The 26,356-nt window shown below is 41.7% G+C and overlaps 1 protein-coding gene across 1 annotated transcript in view; it reads right to left on the reverse strand.

Annotated features, from left to right (window-relative positions):
* Window positions 1-26,356, reverse strand: part of MTX2 (metaxin 2) — an 802,678-nt gene that overhangs the window by 294,372 nt on the left and 481,950 nt on the right. The gene's annotated exons all lie outside the window — the stretch shown is intronic.

A 26,356-nucleotide genomic window follows, 5' to 3' on the forward strand; every position in this document is an offset into this window, starting at 1 on the left:
GCCCAGCATTTTGAGAAATTCCTAGGCCATGATAGAGGACGGAGGAAGAAGGTTGTCAAGGACAGAACCTTGGCAGCAGAAACAGAAGCTAACATGGGAATGGTCTGAATCCTGCAACCATGAAAAATATGATCTTGGGTGGGTGTGAGGACTGACTTTCTGAGACTAATGGCAAACTCCAGACTTTGTAAAAAGAAGAGTGATAAAAAGAAGATCTTGTAGGAGACTGCTGGGAGAAACAGCCTAAATAAGCAAGTTGTCCAGATAATGGACTATCCGTATCACCTGAAGCCTGAAAAAAGCAAAGACTGGAGCAAGGCATTTAGTGAATACCCTTCGGGCAGTAGAAAGGCCAAAAGGAAAAGCAAAGAACTGTAACTGATAGAAAGAAACAGTAAAACATAAAAAAAAATTCTGAACAGTGAGGAGGGATATGAAGATAGGCATCACTGAGATTGAGAAAGACCAACAGGAAACCTGGAGGAAAGTGTTGAGAAAAGAATTGTCCAGGATTGGTATCCAAATATTCTCCTTCCAGGGAACTAAAAACAAGCAAACTTCACGTTAATTAAAACCGAGGTGGAAAGGTTCACAGCCCCCATGCTAAAGGACAACTCTGTCCAAGCTGCTGAATACCTTACAAAGGCACTCTATGAGCACCTGCAAGAATGCATGGATCGTGCTATCCCAACCAAAACCAAGACTCACTCCTCCAAGAAAAGTAAACCAGTCTGGTGGACTCCTGCCATAAATAAGCTATACAATAGAAGGTGGAAACTAGTACAGAAAAGAGTAAAATCCCAAGAAGGAAAGACATCCCTGATCAGTATCAGCAAGAAACAACGATCCCTCATAAAATCATCCAAGGCTAGCTTCGACAGAAAAATTCCCAAAGACTCCAAAGATAACCACAAAGCATTCTTTAGGTATGTCAAGAACCTAAGTGGAAACTCTCAGATCTGCTCTGAGGTAGTGCAGAGCGGCACAAAATACACTGAACTGACTGATATTGGCAACATTCTAGCAGACAGGTTTAGTGCAAACGTCACCACCCTAAAGGGCCCATAACCATATCAGAAGAATGTAGAGCCCCGGCAATCACTGATGCACAGGTTAAAACAGCCCTATCCAAAGCCAAAAACACAGCTTCAATGGGACCAGATGGTGTCCCAGGCTGTGTCTTACGCGAGCTCCAAAATGAACTAACCCCTTACCTAAACACACTGTTCAAACTCAGCCTCTCTACAGGCTACGTACCCATAGAGTGGTGCACAGAAACGGTTATCCCACTCCACAAAGGTGGAGCCACAACGGACCCCGGAAACTATCGCCCTATAAGCCTGACTAGCCTGGTCTGCAAGGCTTATGGAGAGCATTAACAGAGACATTGGGAACCTCCAAACATTGGACCCTACCCAGTTTGGCTTTGTTAAGGGCAGATCATGCTTCCTAAACCTGGTGGACTTCTTTGAGACAGTTACCAAGGCTTTAGACGAGGGAAGGAGGTCCACACAGCCTACCTAGACCTCGCAAAGGCTGTCAACACCATTCCGGTATTACAGACAAGCTCACTAGCCTGAACATAAACCCCTACGTCACGAGATGGGTTGCCAATTGGCTCACAGACAGAACCCAAATGGTGAGAGTTGCAGGCTCTAGGTCCGAGACTCTAAACCGGTTACAAGTGGCGTCCCCCGGGATCAAGTCCTAGGACCCTTCCTGTTCGGTATATACTTCTCAGAGGTACAGGCAAGCACAGGAGGACTATGGCTGACCAAGTTCACAGACGACTGCAAACTGGGGGCCATAACTGACTCTCTGGCTGATGCACACATCCTCCAGAAGGGTCTCACTGAGATGGATACCTGGTGTCAAAATCATGGCCTCAAGCTAAATGCCAAAAAGTGCATGGTCATCCCCTTTAGAAAAAACAAAGTACCCGCGAACTACCACATACATGGTAGTCCCCTAAATACAGAAAATGTAATAAGGGATCTGGGGACCCAAGTAGATAGTAATCTCTCCTTTGATAATCATGTGGCCCACCTAATTACAAACGGGTTTGCATCTAGAACAAAAGAGGTTATTGTGCCCCTCTACGCATCACTCATCAGTCCCATCATAAAGTACAACGCCTCATTTGGGATGTACCTTACAAGACACCTGCAACAGCTGGAAAGACCACAGAAGTACCTCACGAAGAGGATTACTGGCCTCAAACAGATGCCCTATGCAGCCCGACTGAAGAAACTCCAGCTGTACTCGGTTGCATACCGCTTACTCAGAGGTGATCTCTGCCTGACATACAAGGCCATGTCCAACCCAGAATTGATGGACATGCTCCACCTAAAAAAAAAAAAAAAAAACAAATCCCCAAGAGCCTCACACACTAGGGATCTAAACCTCACCACAATGATAAATAGGACATGCCATGCTGGAGGGATAGTTCCCTGTTCCAGAGACTCCCCATGCTTTGGAACAGGATTCCAATCTACATTAGGCAGAGCCCCTCACTAACAATCCTCAAGAGAAACATTGATGAGTGGATGGGAAACAGAAAATTTACCCCGGGGATCACTGCAGTGGCTCTGCTGAACAGAGGCACAGGGAACTAATGGCTCTGCTGGACAGAGACACAGGGAACTAATCTAAGGGGGCGTCGAAAGCCAACACATTCTGGCTAGGCTTATAGACGCCCTCGGGCAGATAGCCTAGTACTTACCTATGAACCTATATTGGAATAAAATTATCTTCCTACTTAGGTGGGTGGAACATGCTGAATGGTGTCTTGGTCCAAAACAAGAAAGCTGGTGTACAGGAGGCTGCGGAATGGTAGAAAAGGGAGGGAGAGGATTTCCACACGATAAAATACCCCTGACAAATTATAGAATCCAGGGACCTGAAGTGATCTGTTGTCAACTCGGGAGGGACAGAGAAAGGCAGTGGGAAAGGGAACAAAATGTTAGATAGACACAAATTTGTCCTGAAAGCAAGGTCTTTGAGAGACATCAGTCTGAGTAGATTTGGCAGGAGGAATACATCTAGACCCATTCCTACCTTTGGAAGGCTGACAAGGGTGCCTACAGACAAAGGCAGACTGAGGGATAATTCCTCTGAAATTTAGGAATAGGGGAGACAAAAATATGCTTAATTTCTTGCATGGCTTTTCCCTTACCCTAGAGAAATTTGAACATATGACCTCAGCTGTCTCAAAAGTATTTTTATTATCCAGAGTAGCATCCAAATGCTTGGCTTTAATATCATCAGGGAAAGCCTGAAGGTGAAGCCAAGAATAATGCTTCAAAACAGAACCAAAGGCAGCAGCCCTTGAAGAGGCATCAGTAGCATCACAGTTGTATTTGATGGAGTGACGAGCAACCTGAGAAGTGGACCAGAGCAGGGAAAGAGATGAAATTTTCTCTTCAGAATCAGGCAGATCGGATATGACCTTTTAGAATCTACCAAGTTTCTTAAGGGCAAGGAGCTGAAAGTCTGGAGCTATAAAAGCAGAAAAGGTGCCCAAGAAAGCTGCCAAAACAGGAGGAACTGCATATGGCTTAGGTGACTCCATTTGTAAAAGCTCACAGCATCTTTCTTGGATGTCAGAGACCTGGGAACAGTCCAGTTTAAAATACTCCATCATGCAAGCGACAGTGTCCCCAAAGGATAGTTCTTCAAAAGAGGAATCTGGGTTCAATGAATCTTCTTCTTCTAAGCCATAATCCAGAGAAAGGGGAATTTGAGAGGTGTAAGTTAGGGTTTCCTCCCCAGAACCCAAGTCCTTAGCTGAGGAAATTGGTTCCCTTGCCCTCTTAACAGTTGTAGAAAACCAAGGGAGAGCAGGGACTGAAACCCACTGGGGAGGCTTCAAGGCCATTCAAAGCACTAAGCAAGCCTTGCGTAAGAATCTTGCCATTCATGTTGAGGATCTTTAGCAATTGCAGTGATATGCTTCAACTTTTGTTTTTTAAGCGGATGTCTGTCCTAACAAACCTTGGTGGTTTGAACTATTTGCGAGATTCAGTCAGTGTACTGGGAACATCTTCAGGAACTAAGACTTGAGGAATCCCACTCTGTCCCTCAGAAATAATCAGCCATGGTTCCCCCTCAACATCCAGAGCAGGTATTTGAAAAGCCTCGTAGGACATGTGAGAACTCGGATCCATGATGACCTCTGAAGGGGTCACAGCAGAGGAATCCTGAGCACGAGAAGGTCTTCAGAGCTAGACATCTTAACCTTCTTTTTCTTAAAAGACAGCTGCTCTTTGGGGTGGGAGGATACGACCACTGCACCTTGAGCCAACAATTAAGACATTTCTCTTCATGTATATGGACAGAGATAAGTGACTGTGAAGGGTTACATGCTTGACAGATAGTGCACTGTGTATGGTTGTGAGAAGCGTCTAGGCAAAAAAAGACAGCGGTCGTGACAGTCTTTATGGGGAATTTGTCTTCCACACTGACATTTTCTCTTCTTGGATGACATGAACCCAAGTTAGGAAAGAACAAAGAAAATTGGAGAAGAAATGCCAATGGGGCACTTATCTGAAATGGCTTGGTAACCAGCACAGTGAAAGAGCATTCAGAAAGATGTTCAACAATGGCTTTCAGACTGGCAGCAAAGAAGTTCTTGGCAATTGTATCCATTCATCACCTTTATGTCCTACTCCCAATTGTACAGTGTAAAAGTGTGACATGCAGCACACCTACAAGTTCAAAAGGCTGTGGTATAGTGGCTGGATGTTGGGCTATCCTTGGCAGGAGATCCCTTCATTGAAGAATACTGCAACTGTGATATGGAAAGACATCAAAATATACACAAAAGCAGTGAGAAAAAACTTCACATGGCAACTTCACAAATGAATACACAAGGTGAAAAAGACTAATTTTTTAACCCTGAAAAAAATTCCAGTTTTAAAAGTAAGAAATGCTGTTATTGGCAAGCTGGGAATGCAGAGCTTTCCTCAATTATCCTCTAATTTCCTTGATAGGAAATTGCTGTTCTTTTATTGTATGTTATCTTTTCACAGGAAGATGCATATAACCTTGCTGCTATGTTGTTACGAAAATCATTATTATTCTGAATTCAGAGTCACGTACTTGTCCTTTGAAAACAATAGTTATTCTGAGCAAGTAACGTAGCATCTAGGGTGCTAACTCAGCATTATTTTTTATTGTCTAAGAAATATATATAGCTTTAAGATCAATGCAGCCCTTTCAGATTGCACAAGGACTCTCTCCTTTAGATTTAGGTATTGTACCTTGGATGCTTCTCTGCATCTACCTATCTTGCAAACTTCTAGGCCAACCTTTGGGTAAGTGAAATTCCAATTAAATTCTTACCATTTTTTTTTTCGAAAACATTAAGAGTGACACAGAAAACCATAAAGGCAACAAAACATCAAAAAGAACCTAGAAGACCAGAATCTTCACAGTGTAATATCGTAAACCTCTGAAGGAGGCCTATGAGAAATAAGCAGATGACCCCTTAAGGCCATACCAGTGTTTCAGATCCAGCAACAATGCTTCTGAATACCCACTTACATAAGTCTATATTAAGGTATTCGGGCAAACTCCACTAACTGCAGACATGACACAAGTCATACTTTTTATAGGCTCATCCACAGCTCTCAACCTTCCATCCCCAAAATGAGGAACACTGCCTGTCATAATGTGGAACAAATGGGCAAAATGTGGAACACTTACTAATGGCTTAGTAACAACTTCAACTAGGAAGCTAATAGGATGTCTAAAATGCGATATTTTTACTTATAAAACAGGTCTTTTAATGACATAATGAGATTCAGTTCTATTTACTATTGATATCAGTTACAATATTGCTAACACTGAATATATGACAGACCTTTTCAATGTGGAACTTTGAGGCACATAAACGTTTTAACATCTCAAATGAGGAACGTTCCTCGAAATGAGGTACAATTGAGAGTTATGGGCTCATCAGTACTGCTTAAGTGGATGTTCAGCTAGATGGGGTTGGCTTTATTGGCCTGAATGCTTTAATAAAGACTTGAGGCTTCAAAGGAAGAGCTGGACCTGGATATCACATGCAGCTTATAATACACACCTTGCAAAGGTGTGGACTGTGACACTGCCAGCCCAGCTATCTGGAATTTTGTAAATAATTCTATGTCATTTGCGACTATTGATATGATTTATACAGAACAGTATATTGTATACTGAACTTCAAGAATGCAACCACAGCATACCCTTCTGGAACATAGAAGATTAACTTACAAACTTCAAGAAAATAAGTTGAAATTAAGACCTTTATGATGTACAGTAGGACTGGTCACCCTTTATAAGGGCCTTAAGTAGCTGATAAGTAGGGGGTGGTGGCAGTGATAACTACCTTATAGTATGGGCAGAAGAGGGCATAGCTAGTAAACCTGTGCCAGCCTTCCACAGGTGTGTGTGTGTGTGTCTGTGTGTGTGTGCTACCTGAGCAAAGCACTGGTTGGACAGAGAGAGTGCTGGAGTTCTTGGCTTGACCCCTGAGCTAAGATCTTAACCCTATAGCTGTGCCAGTAGGGAGTCTTATTGGGGATCTGGAGAAAGAGGGAGAAACCAGCCCCAGACTGACTGTGATCTCTATGTGCTCTTAAGGGAAATAGTACTTTACTGTGTGTACTTGTCATCCTCCCATTGTGTACGTCCCTCACTGTTACCAGTGGTGATGATTGAGGCTCCTTGATTACTTGGCGACTGCAGGGGTATCGCATACTAACTGGTGGACAGTATTGGGATATCCACATCACATATTAATTGGTTGTCAGTGGTGATTTAGCCACATCACATATTAATTGGTTTGTAGTGGTGCGGATACTGAATTCCTGTAGCTGTGTACAGTGGGCACGCAATGAACATTCAGAGTTCATATCTCAATTGTTTTATTTTTTTTTTTGTTAGCTTAGTCAGGCAGAGCAGGCAAGCATGTCAGCAGAGGAGTATGGCAAGCTGACAAGGAGCCGGTTCATAGGTAGGTAGTAGGCTATCGGCCCTGGGACCTATACAAGCCCAGCCAAAAAGGTACCCTGGCTTTTGCCACCCAAGAAAATTATTTTACTGTCCACTGTCGAGCAGAGCCACAGAGGTGATCCCCAGGGTGAATTTCCTATTTCCCATTCAATCAAGATTTTTCTTGAAGAGTGCTAATGAGGAGCTTTGTTTGATATAGACAGGCAGTTTATTCCAGAGTATGGGAAGTCTCTGGGACAGGAATCTATCCCTCCGGCACGTTCTGTTTATTGTGGTGACAAGGTTTAGGTCCCTAGAGCATGTAGCTCGGAGGAATTGGGATTTCTTTAAGTGGAGCATGTCCAACAGCTCTGGGTTTGACATAGCTTTGTATGTTAGGCAGAGATCACCTCTGAGTAGGCGATATGCGACAGAGTAAAGCTGGAGTTTTTTGAGACGGTCTGCGTAGGGCATCTGTTTGAGGCCAGTAATCCTCTTTGTGAGGTATTTCTGCGGCCTTTCCAGTTGTTGTAGATGTCTTGTGAGGTACATACCAAATGGGGCGTTGTACTCTATAATGGGTCTAATGAGTGCTGAGTAGAGGGGAACAATGACCTCTTTTTTTTCTGGATGAGAAACCTTTTGTGATGAGGTGTGCCACATAGAAGGATTTCTTGACTACTGTGGCAATGTGATTATCAAAGGAGAGACTACTGTCCACCTGTGTCCCAAGGTCTCTTATCACAATTTCGGTGTTAAGTATACTACCACCTATGTTGTAGTTCATGGGTACAGAGTTTTCACCAAAGGGGATGACAATGCACTTTTTGGCATTGAGCTTGAGGCCATGGCTTTGACACCAGGCATCTGTCTCAGTGAGGCCATTTTGTAGGATGTCCACATCGTTAGGAGTTTCGATTATGGCTCCTAGTTTGCAGTCATCTGCGAACTTCATTAGCCTGTACTTCAGAGAAGTAGATACCAAACAGGAGAGGACCCAGGACTGAACCCTGTGGTATTCCACTTGTCACTGGTCTGAAGTCAGATCTGGAGTCTGCTACTTTCACAGTGTGGGTTCTGTCAGTGAGCCAGTTGGCAACCCATCTTGTGACATAGGGATTTATACCTAGTTTAGTGAGTTTATCTATAATTCCAGAGTGGGGGATGGTGTTCAAAGCCTTGGCAAGATCTAGATAGGCTGTGTGAACCACCTTACCCTTGTCTACGGCTTTGGTGACTGCTTCAAAGAAGTCTATCAGATTTAGGAGACATGATCTGCCTTTTACAAACCCGAACTGGGTGGGGTCCAGAGTTTGGAGATTACTAATGTCTTTGTTTATAAGTTCCATGATGATACGTTCCATGGCCTTGCAGACCAGGCTTGTCAGGCTAATGGGGTGGTAGTTCCCGGGGGCCATGGTGGCTCCCCCCTTGTGGAGTGGGCTGAAATGTGCCAGGCTAAAGGACTGGTACATGCCAACCTGACTAAAGCAGACATGATTGCAGCTTTAGTTACAGCTGCATCGCAGAATAGCAACCAGGACAATCAGACTGGCCTTGGAGATGTACAACTCTCAGAAAATGGACAGCTCAACCTTTCCACAGAGGACTTAAAAATCCATCTGGATTTAAAGAAACTTGAGCTAGAGGCCAAGTGTTTGGCAGCAGAGAGACTGAGACGTCTAGAGACTGAGGAAAATGAGAAACTACGATGTCTGAAGGCTGAGGAAAATGAGAAACTGTGACGCCTGGAAGCTGAGCGGAAGAAGAGGCAGAGGCAACATGAAAAGGAGATGCTGACTCTTCGCCAGAGTCATGTAGGTAATGGGGAAGGGAGTAACCAAACCCCAGGAGCAACAAAGGTCAATAAATTTCTTCCGCAATTTAGGGGGGATAATTTTGATAGTTTCCTTCATATGTTGAAAGGGTATGTAAACAGTATAATGTTGACCAAGGGCTCTGGGTGTGGTTCCTGACCCCCTTACTACATGGTAAAGCTGCAACTGTAATTTATAAACTGTCTGATACTGATTGTTTAAATTATAATGTTGTAAAGAACTGTCTCTTAGAATGTTTGAAGTTAACACCAGAAGCTTACAGGAAAAAGTTTCGTGAGCACAGATGCAAGGCAGATGAAAGTGTGTGTGAATATGTTGCTGAACTAAGCACTTACTTCCATAGGTGGGTGAGTGGATGTCAGGTCACTACTTTTGAAGGCTGGTAAACATTCTGGTGAGGGAACAAGCTGTTAGCACTTTGCTTGAGGACATGAAAATCTGGTTAGGTGACAGACAATGCACTACTGCAGATGAGTTGGGGAAGAAGGGAGACCTATACCTAGTAAGCAGGGTATCACTGCACAGGAAAAGGACACCCAGCGCTGCTCATGGGTCTAAGGGAACCTATGGTGGACAGCCCAGACTGCCCCAAAAGAGTCTGCCAGTAGCAGGGGAAGCCACTAGTCCAGGTACACATTGAAAGACCAAGGGTTAAATGTTTTAAATGCAACCAGTGGGGACATGTAGCATATAGATGTCCCAGGGAGGCAAGGTGGGGAACAAAAGGTGGGAGAGCCAGTAAGTGGGAATGACAAAATTCCAGCAGTAAGTTGTCTTGAGACAAAAACGGTACCAAACTACCACAAGAGGTTATTTCCTACCTTAGTGAATGGGAAAGAGACCATGGCTAAGACAGAGACTCTCTGACCTAACCATTGTGAAGCCTGCAATGATTACAGAGGAGCACTACTTGCTTGGGCAAGTCTACTGCAGTCAGAGCTTTAGGAGGGACCCCATTCCAAATACCTTTGGCTAGGGTTCACCTTGTCTGGCAGGAAAAGGACGCAAGCAAGTAAGAGTGTTTGAGGATATCCGTGCAGATGTCCTGATAGGGAATGATTTTGATAATGCAGTACCCTGTGTGCATGCAGTTACACACACTCAGGCTTGGGAATAAGCATGTGGGTCTGGTAGCCTGTGGGAGACCCAGACAGACTGCACACTTGCAGCCAGGACTGGTGAGGTGGTTACTTCAGAGAGGGAGCCACAGCTACTTGCAGGTACTGATGTTCCCTTGGACAGAGTGACTGCAAGGGCAGCAGTGAGTAGTAGTAGTACCCAGGCTGACAGTGAAGCACCACTGTCAGAGGATGCCAGACTTCCTGTGGAAGGGGAACTACAAAGGATTAAAAAGTGACAGCTGAGACAAGCTCAGCTCTCAGACCCTACATTACAAGGCCTGAGGGAGGCAGCTAGTGAGGCACCTGATTCTCAAGGGAAGTGGGAATCTGTATACTGGGACAAAGGGTTACTGTATAAAGAGAGTAGACCACTGACAGAGGGCTAGAGGGTGAGGGAATACAGAAGTTGGTAGTGCCCAGATCCTACCGTCCGTCACTTTTATCCATAGACCGTTATATTCCCTTTGTAGGTCATATGGGCATAAAGCGTACAAAGAGACATATTATGCAGAACTTCTATTGGCCTGGGATTTCCAGAGATGTAACAGGGTACTGCAGGACTTGGGAGTGGTGCCAAAAGGTAGACAACGCAGGAGACAAGGTGAAAGTTCCTTTGATGCCTTTGCCTGAGATTAAGGAGTCATTTCAGAGAGTAGCTATGGATATTGTTCCACAGGGAAAAAGTATATCCTACTGGTAGTAGATTATGCTACCAGATACCCTGAGGCAGTGGCTCTGTCCTCCATTAAGGCAGAAAAGGTGGCAAATGCTTTGTTAGAGATTTTAAGCAGGATAGGTTTCCCAAAAGAAATACTGACTAACAAAGGTGCCGATTTCATGTAAGACCTGCTGGCTTGTCTGTGGAAGCACTGTGGGGTGAAGCATCTAAAGACCACCCCTACCATCCCCAGACTAATGGTGTTGTTGAGAGGTTAAACTCTACACTCAAGATGATGCTACAGGCATTTGCAGACCAGTTTAAGAGGGAGCGAGACAAATATTTGCCCCATCTGTTGTTTGCTTACAGAGAGGTGCCCCAGGAATCCACAGGTTTTCACTCACTGAGTTGCTGTATGGGCATAGGGTGAGGGGACCTCTAGATTTGGTTCGAGATGAGTGGGAGGATGAGTGTGAATCCCACAATGAGTCTGTTGTGGCATATGTCCTAAACCTCAGGACAAGGCTGAGGGAACTCATGGGCTTGGACAAGGAGAATCTGGCAGAAGCACAACAGCAGAAAAAGGTCTGGTATGACAGGAATGCTCGAGCTAGAGAGTATGCTGTAAGTCAGCAGGTAATGGTTCTCATTCCTGTCAGACACAACAAGCTGCAGGCAGCCTGGGAGGTACCCTACAAGATGGTAAGGAAGGTCAGTGATGTTAAGTACATGGTAGAACTGCTAGGCAGGAGGCAGGGGCACAAACTGTACCATGTTAACGTGATGAAACCTTACCATGTTTGGGAGGCTCTTGTGCTGAGTATTTGCAGTGGAGAGTGAGTGAGTCTGAGGGGGATATGGTGACTGATCTAGTCAGTTCATAGGTAGATACTGGGCTATCTGCCCGAAGGCATATATTAGCCCAGCCACATTGTGCGGTATTCACCGCCCCTTTGGTTAGTTCCCTAGGCCCTTGATCTAGCAGCTAGTACCCTTGGCCCCTATCTAGTAGAGCTGTTGGTATGATCCCTGGTGTGAACTTTCTGTTACCCATCCACTCGTCAAGGTTCCTCTTGAAGAGTGATAGCGAAGGGCTCTGTCTTATGTAGATCGGGACCTTGTTCCATAGCAAGGGAAGTCTTTGCGAAGGGAATCTATACCTCTAGCATGTTCTATTCATTGTTGTGCTAAGGTTTATATCCCTAGAGCGTGTAACTCAAGCGGATTTGGTTTTGCTAAGATGGAGCATGTTCAACAGTTCTGGGTTGGACATAGCTCTGTATGTTAGACAGAGATCGCCTCTGAGAAGGCGGTATGCAACAGGGAAGAGCCTTAGTTTTTTCAATCGTGCTGCATAGGGCAACTGTTTGAGGCCAGTAATCCTCTTAGTGAGGTACCTCTGTGGTCTCTCCAGCTGCTGGAGATGCCTAGCCAGGTACATTCCAATTGGTGCATTGTACTCAATAATGGGTCTGATGAGGGAAGAGTAGAGGGGCATCATTACATCTTGATGCGAACCCTTCCGTGATCAGATGGGTCACATAGAAGGATTTTCTAACCACCTTGGCAACATGGTTATCAAAGGAAAGCTGACTATCTACTTGGGTCCCTATATCCCTTATTACTACTTCAGATTTCAGTGGGTTACCTCCTATGTGGTAGTTCGCGGGTACTCTGTTTTTTTCAAAGGGGAATACTATGCATTTTTTAGCATTAAGCTTGAGACCATGGCTTTGACACCATGCATCTGTCTCGTTAAGGCCCTTCTGGAGGATATCCATGTTGGCCGGAGACTCTATTATAGCACCCAGTTTGCAGTCGTCCGCAAACTTGGTCAGCCACAGCCCTTCAGTGCTTGCCTGTACTTCTGAGTCAGTCAGGCTTGGACTGACACATCTGTGGAAGGGGTAGCAATGTTCCAGCAGCTATCCCTTACCCAGGTTCGAGAAATCTGAGCAGTGTTACAGGACTTTGGGGACATGTTCACTGGGAAACCAGGGTGCACCCACCCAGTGCAGCACCATGTGGATACAGGATCCAAAAGGTCTATTACGCAGGTCCCTTATAGGGTGCCTGAGATAGTCAGGTGCTGAGGTAGGAGATACAGGAAATGTTGGAACTAGGGGTAATTCAGGATTCCGGCAATTATTGGGCCTCCCCAGTGGTGCTGGTACCAAAGAAGAATGGCAGCACCAGGTTCTGTGTGGACTACAGGAAATTAAATAGTCATCTATGCCTAGGACAGATGAAGCCCTAGAGCAGCTGGGTGGGGCTAAGTATCTTATTACCATCGATCTTACCAAGGGTTACTGGCAGATGCCCTTGACTCCCCATTGCTAGAGAGAGGGGTCAGCCTTTGTGACTCCTTTTGGCTTGTATGAGTTCATGAAGATGCCCTTTGGGATGTAAAATGCCCAGCGACTTTCCAGAGGCTGGTAGATTGTATCCTAGCAGAAGCAGGAGATTTTGCCCTTGCTTACCTAGATGATATTGCTACCTACAGCCATTCTTGGCAAGAGCACCTTCAGCATATCAGGGAGGTGGTGGGCAGACTACAGAGGGCAGGGTTAATTATTAAGGCCAGCAAATGTCAGGTGGGTATGGCAGAGGTCTCCTACCTGGGACATAGAGTGGGGAGTGGTAAGATGAGGCCAGAACCTGCCAAAGTGAAAGCCATTTGGGTATGGCCTGCCCTTGTTACCAAAAAGCAGTGAGGGCATTCTTAGGGACAAGCAGGGTACTACAAAAAGTTCGTCCACAGTTATAGTACCACAGCTGCTCCCCTCATATACCTGAGAAGGAAAAATAGGTTAAATAAGGTAGTGTGGACCACAGTATGTGAGCAGGCATTCCAGAAGGTTAAAGGAGCCTTGGGGGACCTTCGTGTGTTAGCCAGTCCATATTACAGCAAAGAATTTGTTGTGCAGGCGGATGCTTCAAACCATGGGATGGGGGCTGTACTTAGCCAGGTTTTCTCAGAGTGAGAAGAGCACTCAGTGGTATATCTCAGTCGTAGGCTCCAACCCAAGGAGGAATGCCTAGCCATAGTGTGGGCACTGCAGAAACTTCAGCCTTATCTGTATGGAAGGAAATTCACTGTAGTCACAGACCACAATCCCTTAATATGGCTACATCGAGTCAGCCAGCAAAATGCCAGGTTACTAAGGTGGAGCCTAGGGTTACAAGCATATGATATAACAGTGCAGCACTGCAGTGGAGTTAGCAATGCCAATGCAGATGGGCTCTCAAGACAGGGAATGGGGTAAGGTATTCTCAGACAGGCTCAACCCTCTCAAGCAACATTTCTCAAGGGGCATTTTAAAAACTAGTTTGAGCTTTGGAGGAGGGGAGAAATGTGACACTGTCACAGTCCAGCTATCTGGAATTTTGTAAATTATTGCTCTTTGCCTATATCACAAGTGTTTTTTTACATGTATTTCTATAAACATGCTTTAATCTGTGGAGCTTTTCTCCCCGGGCCTCCACTGAAAATGGACAATGATCCAGTTGGACTAGCCCAGTCAACAAATGTAAAATAAAAAATAAATAAATAAAAAATTCTATGTAATTTGTGAATACTGATATGATTTATACAGAACTGTATGTTATGTACTGAGCTTCAAGAATGTAACCACAGCATATGCTACGGAACATAGAAGAGTAACTGATGAAACTTCAAGAAAATAAGTTAAAATTAAGTGTTTTACAATGAGCTATAAAAGTTAGTTAACACAGCAAGGAGACAGGATGTCTATACCTAGAAGTTTCTTTCTATAATCTTGGAGAAAAGCATTTACTAGGTTTAAAATGTAAACTGATGTATTGCTTTATGACTTCCTAGCAGCTGCACATCTGAGAGATATGTATTTTTAACACAGAGATGTTAGTTTCTGGTTTAGCTTGGGAACCAAAGTCAGGTGACAAAAGTGATGTCATCCAAGCTAACCCAGCAGTAATAGGCGATATTGGCTTAAAAACTCTCTCACAGAGACACTTTGCATTTTGTATCTTGTCTTGGACCTAGAAACATCCATTCAGCACTTCTGCCTGTGTGTTGCCCTGAAAGTACGTTACTTAGGGCATAATATATTTTAGATACAGATAGGAATACAGTAAAGATTAGTTTAGATGTTGCCTGTGTTTATATGAGACTGCCCTGCAATGTTGTTTTAAAATATTTCCTGTGATTCTGAACTCTGCAGTTACTGTGTCAATTGAGTATTGTCTTATTTTATTATTTACTATTAAATATATTTAAACCTATATTTGTGGCTGATATTTGAGAGACATTTAAGCTCTTAGAGTACTAATATGCATTTGGTGACACTGTAAATGCCACTCCTAAATAGCCTTGCAAGTCTTGGTCACACTTACCATTTGGATAATAGTAACATTACACAGTAGGATTGGTCACCCTTTGTAAGGGCCTTAAATAGCTGATAAGTAGGGGTTGGTGGCAGTGATAACTACTTTATAGTCTGGGCAGAAGGGGGCAGAGCTAGTAAACCTGTGCCAGCCTTCCCCAGGTGTGTGTGTGTTTGTATATAAATCAAATCTCAAAGTGGGTGTGTGTCAGCTACATGGGCAGGGACATGAGGTAGTGGTTGGACAGAAAGGGTGCTGGAGGTCTTGGCTTGACCCTTCAGCTGAGATCTTAACCCTATAGTTGTGCCAGTGGGGAGTCTTACTGGGGATATGGAGAAAGAGAGAGAAACTAGCCCCAGACTGACTGTGATCTCTGTGTGCTCTTAAGGGAAATTGTACTTTACTGTATGTGTACTTGTCATCCTCCCATTGTGTACATCCCTCACTGTTAATGTTAATGAAGTGGAATGGGAGAAAGGTTTGTTGTACAGCAGGGATAGGGGATAGGTGATATCTGCTGACAAAGTAAAATGGAGGTGCCCAGGTGAGGAGCATGTGCATGAACGTGTGGTTTAGGTGCTGTTTTAGCAAGGGATTAAAAGCAGAAAGTTTCATGGCATGTTTTAGGTTTGTTGGGATGGTGTCATGTAAAGGGAGTATAGCGAGTCGCTTGCTGAATTATTAGACTTTGTTGTGATTACTAAGAGTTTATTGGTTCAGCAAAAGTCTCTAAATGGAGAAGTAGTGCTGCAGGGTATTTTTTAGTGCTGCACAAGTTTCTGGTGCATGTATAAGCTTGTGCAGTAATAAGTTCCAAGCATGTTAGGATTTCTTATAATTAGAGATTTTAAATTACTGATAGACACTGTATTTCTGTACCTTCTCTCCAGCTCTTGTGCCACAATAAAAACGTCCTCCCCAGTAGCCCTTGTTTCAAGGAACAAAAATGGCTGCCCTAAACCAATCTAAATGCTCCGTTTTAATCAAATCCAAATTGCAGTGCTTATTCTCAATCTTTTCACAACACCATACAAATATGTTTCTTTCCTGAAGAAATATTTTCTCTAATAATGTCCCTATTCCAATATTCTTTAGTCCAAAAGACTCGCCTCCCCAATTCCTTCCATTCCCTGTTTTCATGGTTAAATGGGTCTTTTCTATGAAAGCTACAGAGGTTTTGTCAATTTAAGTCACAGAGCATAGTGCTTACCTTTGTCATCAATTTAAACCTTTTACTTTAAGTGCACTTAAAACCAAATGATGTCAAATTCATATTTATACTTTCACAGCCTTTACTCCCATCATCTTTGTAAGTACCTTAAACATTGTGTTCCACTTTTAACAAACACTAATCCTCCCTTTCTATTTTATCCTTAACTCTTAAAGAACTTAGGTTATTTAACTCATCTTTCTCTGCATTTTGGATTTATTCACATACCTCATGTACTGCTACCATTTGCTATTCCAGTTCTGCTTGACCTGTACTTATAAATCAAGAAAAATGCTCCAATGAGCTACTTCATCACCTAATCACAAGGACTCTTTACAATTAGTGGATGAAAGCACTCATTATTCCACATCAGGTCTGTGCACATAACCAGCCTGGTATTTAGTTTCTCTCTGCTTATAAATGTATTTTTCTTTATACTTCTCTGCCTGATACCATAGCTTACTTCACCTGTTTCTTAACAGTTTTCACCATAAATTCTTCATATAACAAATTCTCTCATCATAAACCACAAAAAGGGCAGTATGCATACAGATGTACCCTTTTAAAGAAAAATTTTAATGCATATTATTTTCATGGCTACAGTAAAGGGAACTGACAAACACTACATCAATTAATGTTTGAGCAGAGTCATAAGACTGGAGCTTTTGGATTTTATCACTAGTGCACAGTAAGATCCTGATGCATCTGTTTCTTAATAATAACTGACTCCAAGGTCATTAAACCTCAGAGGCTCATATAAATGAAAATACCCACAAACACCTTTTGATTAATTTAATTTGCTATTTTACAACTTTCATCTTACCTTTGATCCAAGTTATGGCTGAGAAGGTGCTCTGAGTATCTCACTTATTTGGTTAATAAGTGTTAAATACATAAAAATACAATGAACATAACATATGTTTGTAAACTGAGAGTAAAGAAAACCAAGTAGGTATGGTAAGAACATGAACACCATATGAACAGTAAGTGGATCTCTTAGGATTGAACCTCAGACGCTGGAGCTATGAGGTAGAGATCTTGCCACTGAGCTTTCAAGGAGTCCATTAGATTATATTGCACTGTATTATTTGGTAAAATTATGCAACTGTTAATTCTTTGCTGTTCACTTTGGTTAAGAAATTAAGGAAGACTGACCTGAAAGGGATTAATCTATGAATGACGTATTGAAAAAAAATTTCAATACAAATCTTTTTAATGGAGGTGTTCTGGGCTGCAAAAGGACCTGGAGCACTCTCATAACAACTTGTAGTAAGACCTTATAAAATGTAAAGGATCTTGGTGTTTAGAGCTGTTTGCTCTAGAAGACAGTGACAGGGCTATTTCTAGGGTAAAATGATTAATAAACAAGGAATAGTCAAATCATACAGGTCATAATACAAAGGCCAGACAGTACAGTTCAGACATTTCAAATCGACCGAGCTCCCAATCTAAAAATTAAATTCTCAGTCCAGGCTTATTATATGAAAAACAACAGTAAGCAACATATGAAAAATGCCACCAACCATAATCTTCCAAACACAGACATAGGAAACCCTCAAAATTCATATTGGTACACTATGACCATCCAAAGTACCAGAAGCTGATGAGCACATCTTTGCCTCCATTTGGCCCTGTTATTTGAGTACATCACCCAAAGTTCCCATGTTAAAAACAAATTAAATTTGGACCTGTTAAGGAAAACATACGCCGATACTTTTGATTTTCAAAGCTTTAACAGCAGGAAAATCACAGTTTATAACAGTACTCTGGGGCCAACCAAAATCCAAGCAGCCCAACAAAATAGTCTTACAACTCTTGCTAGCTGACATAAGTACACAGGCAGATGAACAACAGCTCCAAAACAAGGTCTCATAACTAAAGCCACTCTGTCAAAGTATAGCATGTCAAGCCCTGCCTATGACCCAAGTTCAATTAGTTGTTCTGGCAGCTGCTGCAGCAGGCATGGGGAGAAGAGATAACACATTACTTGCTCATATTTTCCAAAGGGAGGGTGTGAATATGAGCTAGGGCCACATGGAGAATTCAGGTGCACCAGTATGATACTGGGTCTGTAACAACAGACAATGGTGCAGTAGGTGGATAGACAAAGAAGGGTATGCCATCACACAGGTAGGGGGCATTTCTCCTTGCTACACCACTGCATGCTCACCAATATGACAACAGCTAGCATGTTAAAAGGAGGTAGGGCGTATCAGAACATCCCACCTGGCTGCAGTATGATGGCCCCAATTGGTCTGCTCTTCCTCTTATACAGCCATTCACAATTTGATGTCTGTCAGGTCTTCCCATCCAGTGGAATGAGAGTCAAATGATGAAGAGACACATCCAAGATGTTCCCAAAGGTGTTGGCTCTGGGCACATCCAAGATGCTCCCAAAGTGTGTTGGCTCTGGAGAGTGAAGCAACTATTGGGTAAGCCATTAATCTGATGTCAAGGAGTGACAGCAAACAATCATTTTTCACACTCATAGTCAAACTGCAACCAGTGTAAGGAATCAGGCTTGCTGATGCAACAGTTAAAAGCAGAAATGCTCATTTAAAGTTTCCACTAGAAGTCTGTGCCTGTGTCAGTTCAAAGCAAGAAATGAATACTAAAATTCAATCTTGGGAAGTAGAAAACTCAGATGATATGCAGTTAGGAAAAGCAATTTACAAAGGAACAATGGAAGGGCATATGCATGGCTCCAAAATGTGAACAACGTCCAGAAGGATGAAGATATTTGCTTGGAAGTGTTTGCATAGGTATTTTCATAGCCCAAGCAGATTACAAAGAATTTTTCTTTGGGTAGATAGGAAATGTTGGAGGTGAGATGAAGAAGAAAGAGGGAATTGGGAGCATACATTTTGGGAGTATAATGATTTGGCAGAGTTTTTAAATTTTCTACAGAGTACTCGGTCAGAAATATTAGGTGAGAAAATGGTTGTAACAAAGGAAAGTATTCTTTCGAACGGAGACAGAAGATCTGAAAAGCCTACACAAAGTTATGCCTTGTCAAGTTTAATTCTGTTGGCAGCCAAAAAAGAGATTACTAGAAAATGGAAATCAAAGTCTAAACCAAATGCTTTTGAAGCATCAAATATTACAAGAGAGGTAAAAGAAGTGGAAGAGGGATCTTAATAAAAGGGAAGGAGCAAATTACATAGAAATAAATAGAAACTGTGGGAACAATACATGCAGAATAATGTTCAGGAGGAGTGAGGTGAGAGGTTTAAGGGACGGCAGGAACTGAAGAAATTATACAAGGTTGGACCGATGACAGCTGAAAAGAAAAGATATGTGGATGCATAATGTATGCAAAAGGTTCTGTTAATGTACGTTTGCCTTTGTCTTAAGTGATAATTTAATAAAGGTGTTAAGAAAAAAAATAACAAAGGTGTTAAGAGAAAATGTCTATGTATTATCCTAGACAGTCATTTGTCACCACTCTGGACTACACTGCTGCAACTCATATGTAGGAGGACCTGGTGAAATAAAGAAATCATGAAGAATGCAAAAAGGGGCACATGTGGATAAAATAAGACCTTGGCATAAAACAAGCAACTTGTTGTATCAACAGAAAAGAATAAGTTCATTTCTTTATCGGTGGTGAACAGATCTGTTTTACTTGTAAACTGCATACACAAAATAGTGGTTCAGCTTGGTGTATTACCCCCAAATAAAAAAGAAACTCGTGGTTTCTGCAATGATTTTGCCATTTTCTTGTAGAAGAACCACAGACTTTTGATCTCACAGAAAACAAACCAGCAGCCAAGACCTCACTGCCGATATCACAGGACCCAAACTCTCTTGTTTAAAATATTAGGCCAATGAAGGTGAGAAAAAGATGGTAGTATTTTTCTCATACTAGGGTTCAGTGAACATTTCTCAAAAGAGGAGAACATTCAAATCTAAAATGACTATCAAACTCCAGAAAACGAACATGTTCTCCGAAGTCTTGATAAATCCAATCACACTTATAGAATGAATTCTCCGCTGCGCCTAAGACACAGGAATCTAATGTGGTAAATAATGTGGTCAGCAATACTTTAAGGACGGCTGCTTTGCATTTTCTGCTACTTCAATTGCTTCAAGGTTTGAATAACAGTTTCTAAAGTGGTCATCAACTTGAGAGAGACTATCTATTACGCCCAGTGAGTGTCTTGCTCTCTTAGTCTCTGTATATATTACTGTGAAGCAAAAAGTTAAGCGTCTTATTGGTTTAAAACACATACACAAAAAGCAGTATGTTAATGCTTAAGCAGCAGATTTTAAAGTGGTTTAAAACTTTTTCTTGTTGGGGGGGGGTCTGTGCAGAACCTCAAGTGACATAAGAAGAAGCTTAAAGACTACACGGCAGAGTGGAGGACAGCTACTGTCATCCCTTTGCACAAAGGTGGAGCATCCACCAATCCAGGAAATTATAGACCCATCAGCTTAACTAACCTGATCTGCAAGGCCATGGAGAGGATTATCATGGACCTCATTAACAAGGACATTGGCAACCTCCAGACACTTGATCCCACACAGTTGGCTTTGTCAAGTCGAGGTCATGCCTGTTAAATTTGGTTGACTTCTTTGAGACAGTCACCAAGGCCATAGACGAGGGGAAGACAGTGCACACCGCCTACCTTGACCTGGCAAAGGCCTTCTATACTATTCCCCACTATGGTATAATAGATAAACTCTCTCAACTAGGCATCAATCCATATGTTACCAGATGGGTTAGAAAACTTGGCTCACTGATCGAACCCACCTAGTTAAAACAGGGGAAGCCACCTCAAGTAGTAGACCCGTAACAAATGGTGTACCCAGGGATCGGTCTTGGGGCCTCTGCTGTTTGGGATATACTTCTAAGAGGTGCAGGCCAAATCTAGTGGGCTATGGCTGACCAAGTCTGCAGATGACTGCAAGCTGTGTGCTGTCATCAATTCCCCTAGTGATGTGGACATCCTCCAAGAGGGTCTCACCCAAACAAATGACTGGTGCCAAAAACATGGCCTCAAACTGAATGCCAAAAAATGCATCATCAACCCTTTTGGGAAAATGACGTCCCCACAAATTATCACATTGGTAATACGACACTAAGCATGCAATCAGTTGTGAGGGACTTGGGAACCCAGGTTGATAGCAAACTGACTTTTGACCACCATATTGCCTCCGTTGTATGGAAAGCTTTCTACAGGGCCCGTCTCATTAGTAAGGGTATCTTATCCAGGGACAAGGTGGTCATAACATCCCTGTATTCTTCCCTGATAAGACTGATGACTGAATACAATACCCCTTTCGGCATGTACCTCACAAAGCACATGCAGCAGCTGGAGAGACTACAGAGATTCCTCACTTGGAGAATCCAGGGGCTCAAAAATCTACCCTACACAGATAGGCTAAAAGCCCTGTCCCTCTACTCAGTCTCCTACAGACTCCTCAGAGGTGACCTCTGTCTGGCACAGAAAGCAATCTCAGACCCTGCTCTGATGGGACTGCTGCATATCTGCACATCAAGCTCCACTCAAGTAACCTGCACGCGAGACCTCAACCTGCTCTGTGACATCAAAAGGACTTGTTGGTAGGACAGATTTGTATCCCAGAGACTCCCCCTGTTGTGGAATAGACTCCCTCTCCACATAAAGCAGAGTACCTCATTAAACCTTTTTAAGTGCATCATGGATAACTGGATGGGGAACAGAAAATACACCCCGGGATTCCACTTATGTTCCTGCCGGACAATGGCATAGGGTGCTGCTTTGTTGGAACATGGGCTAAATTCTTGGCTAGGCTTGTAAAGGTCTCAGGGCTAATAGCCTAGTAACTTCCTATGATCCTATGATCATCTCAGCATGAGGATACCCTTCATGTTCATATGGGAAACATTGCACTGAATATCCAGTTACCTACTTACTAAAAAAGCTGAATCTGCATGCAGCTACCAACAAAGTAGTTAAAAAACAGCCCCTTTTCTCCTGATTGAAGTATATGCTTGGGAAGAAACCTGTTATATCTAGGTGAAGACAGTAAAGACAAAGAGGTAAAATACAAAAAAAAAAAAATGAGAAATGAAAATAACAGAAGAGAATATATTGGAATATATGTATAAAGGAAGCCTCTAGTTTGCAAATGTTCAGAATTTCAAAATGTTTTTATACCAGCACAAGTGATTGCATAATCATATAACATTTTGGTGGCATTATTTTGGGAGAGATTGGGATACAGCAGGGACTGGGAATTTGTCTTTCTCCACTGTTGTGCAGTCTTGGAGTTGGTATATATAAGCAGCAAGGTGGTGGGGGTACAACGTGCTACCCTGCAAAATAATTGGATTTATTTATTTTTGTTTTTCCGTATTTTGGGTGTTGATATTTTTAGCCTGGTATTTTTGTCTTCAAGGCTTTAATTGTTCTATTTCATGTATAACACGTGTGTGTGTGTGTGTGTATGTATATATATATATATATATATACACACAAACAACGTATACAAAATATATACAATTTAAAGACAGCAAGTACCTCTACCACATATTTATTGTTATTGCACTGTTACAGCAATCATATATTCTGAAAGAACAGAAATGTGTAATAATGTGATGGAGACATGAAATGTTGTTACCACTGAATAAAGGGAAAGTTAATAAGTTTAAAGTGTGTAACTACCATTAGACAAATGAAACCAACCTGCTCAGGAAAATTATTTGAACACTCCCTAATGGGCACAATTCAAAATGAATTAAAACAGATTACAGACTGATAATATAGTGTCTGCATTCAAACATAACTGTTCATTTGCAATGCCAATGTATAATGTCACTGGAAAGGTAAAAAAGTCTATAAGGTACAAAAAAAACACTTACTCAAATAAGTAACAAATTATAATTTATTCAAATTATAGGAAAGCATTCAATAAGGTATTGCACAACACTTTTGCAATGAAAAATAAATCAACAAAAACAAAACCATACAGAGCTAACTAGTTGGTCAATAAGAAAAGCCAAGTTAAAATAAATAAAAATGCATCAGCAGTGGTAATGACTTTTGAAGTACCATGCAAGGGTCAGCATTACAACCTCAAATGATGATAAATACACACACATATTTGCACAACTAATTCAGACATACCAAAATATCCAATATTAATCAAGTGTGCAGATTACATAAAAGTGCTAGTGTTACAACTTCAAAGGAAGACTCTATAAAGCTGTAGGAAGGCCTATTCACACTATACAAATGGTCAGATATAAATGGTATTACAATAAAAGAAAACAAAACAAATTTCGCAGCATTTGACAGAATACAGTATAGGGCAAACTCCTACCTAGGAGAAAGAATATTACAGAAACAAAACACCTACAAAAAACAAAGTGTATTAGAGGACAAGAAAAAAACACCTTCGAAAGTATAAATATTTCACAACTGAATCTCAGTATACAGTCTCAAATTGAGGTTGTCCTCTTGCATATATCATTTAACATATTTTGGAATGCTACATTGCCATCCCACTCCACAGATGTTTTGAATACAACTCACTACTGCATGTTTTCTCCGCCCTACAGCTACCAGCTTTTCCTTAGAGACTGCAGTACATTTAAGAATTCATAAACATCACATACCTGGCTCCAGGGCATACCTATATATTTCTAGTACATTCTCTTCCTACTCGTCTCTTGCTAACCTCATATCTGCTTATCAAACAGTGCTGAAAATTAAGACGGCATATCATATACCAATTTTCCATGAACACCACATGCTACTATCTGCAGCAGTAAGTATTAAGAAGCTGCACTGTAGCTGGCTAAAAGAAAGTATAACTTACTAACTGTTCTTGCCACAACAAGCCTGGAGATAGCTTAGTCCCTGAGCAACATCTCAGGCTGCACCAAACCTAAGCTACTTCAAGCTACTCTTGTTAATAACATGCCTACCATACATTTTCATTATTATATTTTAATATTTACTATTGGTTAACATATTTAATAATGTTATTTATAGATTGTATTTAATTAAATTAATTTAATCTATTTAATTATATGTATAACCAAACAGTGAGTTTTTGCCATCCTAAATAATGTTCTTGTATAGGCTGTCCATTTTTTGTATAGGTTGTTCGTCATTTGTGTTTGTTGCATTCTGGCCTTAGGGGAACGAGAAAGTGTTTACAGTATTTTATTTATTTTTAATTCAATACATACAAATATATTTCTATCTATTGAAATTAAATAATTTATAGGATTTTTAATAATAATTTATTAATTTGTATTAAATGAAGAAAGTAATGGTGTATCCAACCCAAATTGATCAAGCATTCTTAGTTTGTAGCTGTTAAGGTTTGCTTACTGTTTTGATTAAGTATATTTGCTTAATCGTTGCTTTTCCTTTTATTTTAAATTTCTTGTATTGGTTAATTGATTGTGATTAATTAACAGCAAGTAAGGTTATATAAGGTGGATTTAATTAAGTTGCAAGATGTCTGATGAAGGAAAGGTACTATCCTTTCCGAAAGCGCTAATTAAACTTGTTTCTTGTTTTTAAGCGAATCTCCAGTTTACTGCGCCGCCACTTTTTTGTTGATTTTCATTCTGATCTCACATTAGGTTTGAAAGAGTTGCTGCTGTTCTTTTTCTTTCGGCTTTTCCCGGTTAGGGGTCGCCACAGCGGAATGCCAGTCCTCTAATGATTGGCAGTTGATTTTTATAGTGCTGAGGTGCCAGCCCGACCCCCAACCTTCAACGAAGGCATGCCCATTCACACGTCTTCCGAACACCACTTGACCGCGGGGAGGATATGCAGACTCCACACAGAAGGCGCTCCAGCCGAGAATCAAACGGGAGAACCTCTTGCTGTGAGGTGACAACGCTACAGCTGTACCACCATGGCTTAAAATAAGGTTTGAAAAAGTGTGCCCCCTTAACTAGTCTCCCCATTCATTTTTTGTAATGTAATCAGCCACTCCCACCCATTTTCATCTCTGAAGCTACACAATCTGTCAAATTTCATGTACCTTTAACGTACTTGTTGCTACTGTGGTCTGGTACTTTTACTACGACTTGAACAGCTTCAGAGCCATACCTAGGGTGGGGTGATGGGGCGCAAACTTGCAAGTGGTGCGATCAGCAGAAGCCAATGGTGCAGGACTGCAGTATCAGCATTGATAAATCAGTGCTGACACTGCAATTACAGCTTGGCTGATGCTCTCAATTATGAGAAGGACACAGATTTAGGTAGGCACCAGTTTGGGGAACTGCTTTCACTGGTTTTACTATTTCTTGCCCTTCTTGCAGTAACCTGTTTTATCTCTTTACTGTATTTTTTACGTGATTGAACCTTGAGCCATACCTCTCAACCTCTCAGTGCACGAAATCTGAACAAAGCCTGACAAAATGGGGGGGGGGGGGGGGGCAAAAATAGGAACAGATTTTACATACTGCACTTATAAAGTTAGAAAGTTGCTAGAGTGACAGGGTTTGTGTTAACACACATTTTATGAAGGATATGAAGTCTGAAATTCAAATGGATGTCATTATTTGGTGACTTCAATCCTCAGATCATCCCAGTGATTTGTCAAAAACCATCCATGTGTATTCTAGTGTATACAGTATCCTAACATGACTCTGGAGTTAATCACTTGTGTCTCTCAAAGAAAAAAAAAAAGAGCATAAATGCCCATTGGGAATACCTACTATACATTTTTAGCAATTATTCAGCTCTGAGGCGATCAAAATCACATGGCTACTACACATGAGCACGGTAATGTACTACAGAGAAAACAACAAAATGGTCTGTTGTTTCAAAGCAGATAAAGCCTTTAATATATCCTCCACATACCTCTAGCACATCAGTATCTGCGTTCTATGGGGTCAAAGAAAAAACACAAACATAGTGAAGAATGGCTTTTTACAACCTCAATTAACCAAATAATTGAGAAATAATTAACAATTGAAGGTATAGTACCATTAAATAATCCATAAATTGTGCTAACCTACAACTTAATGACCTGGAAGACCCAAATATATTACTAAAAATGCTAAAACAGTGACAGTATAATGTATGCCATCTGCATGAAAGACATACATAAATTAAATGACAAAATGCAGTATTACCTAACATATACATATTAAAAATGCAAAAGCTTCACAATAGCCTACAGATTCCTGACGCCCAATGATCCTACTTATAAGAAAAAAGACATTCCTTTCAAA

The sequence above is a fragment of the Protopterus annectens genome, chromosome 6.part1 (genome assembly GCF_019279795.1).
Source record: "Protopterus annectens isolate FY-2018-M chromosome 6.part1, PAN1.0, whole genome shotgun sequence".
NCBI classification, from domain to species: Eukaryota; Metazoa; Chordata; order Ceratodontiformes; family Protopteridae; genus Protopterus; species Protopterus annectens.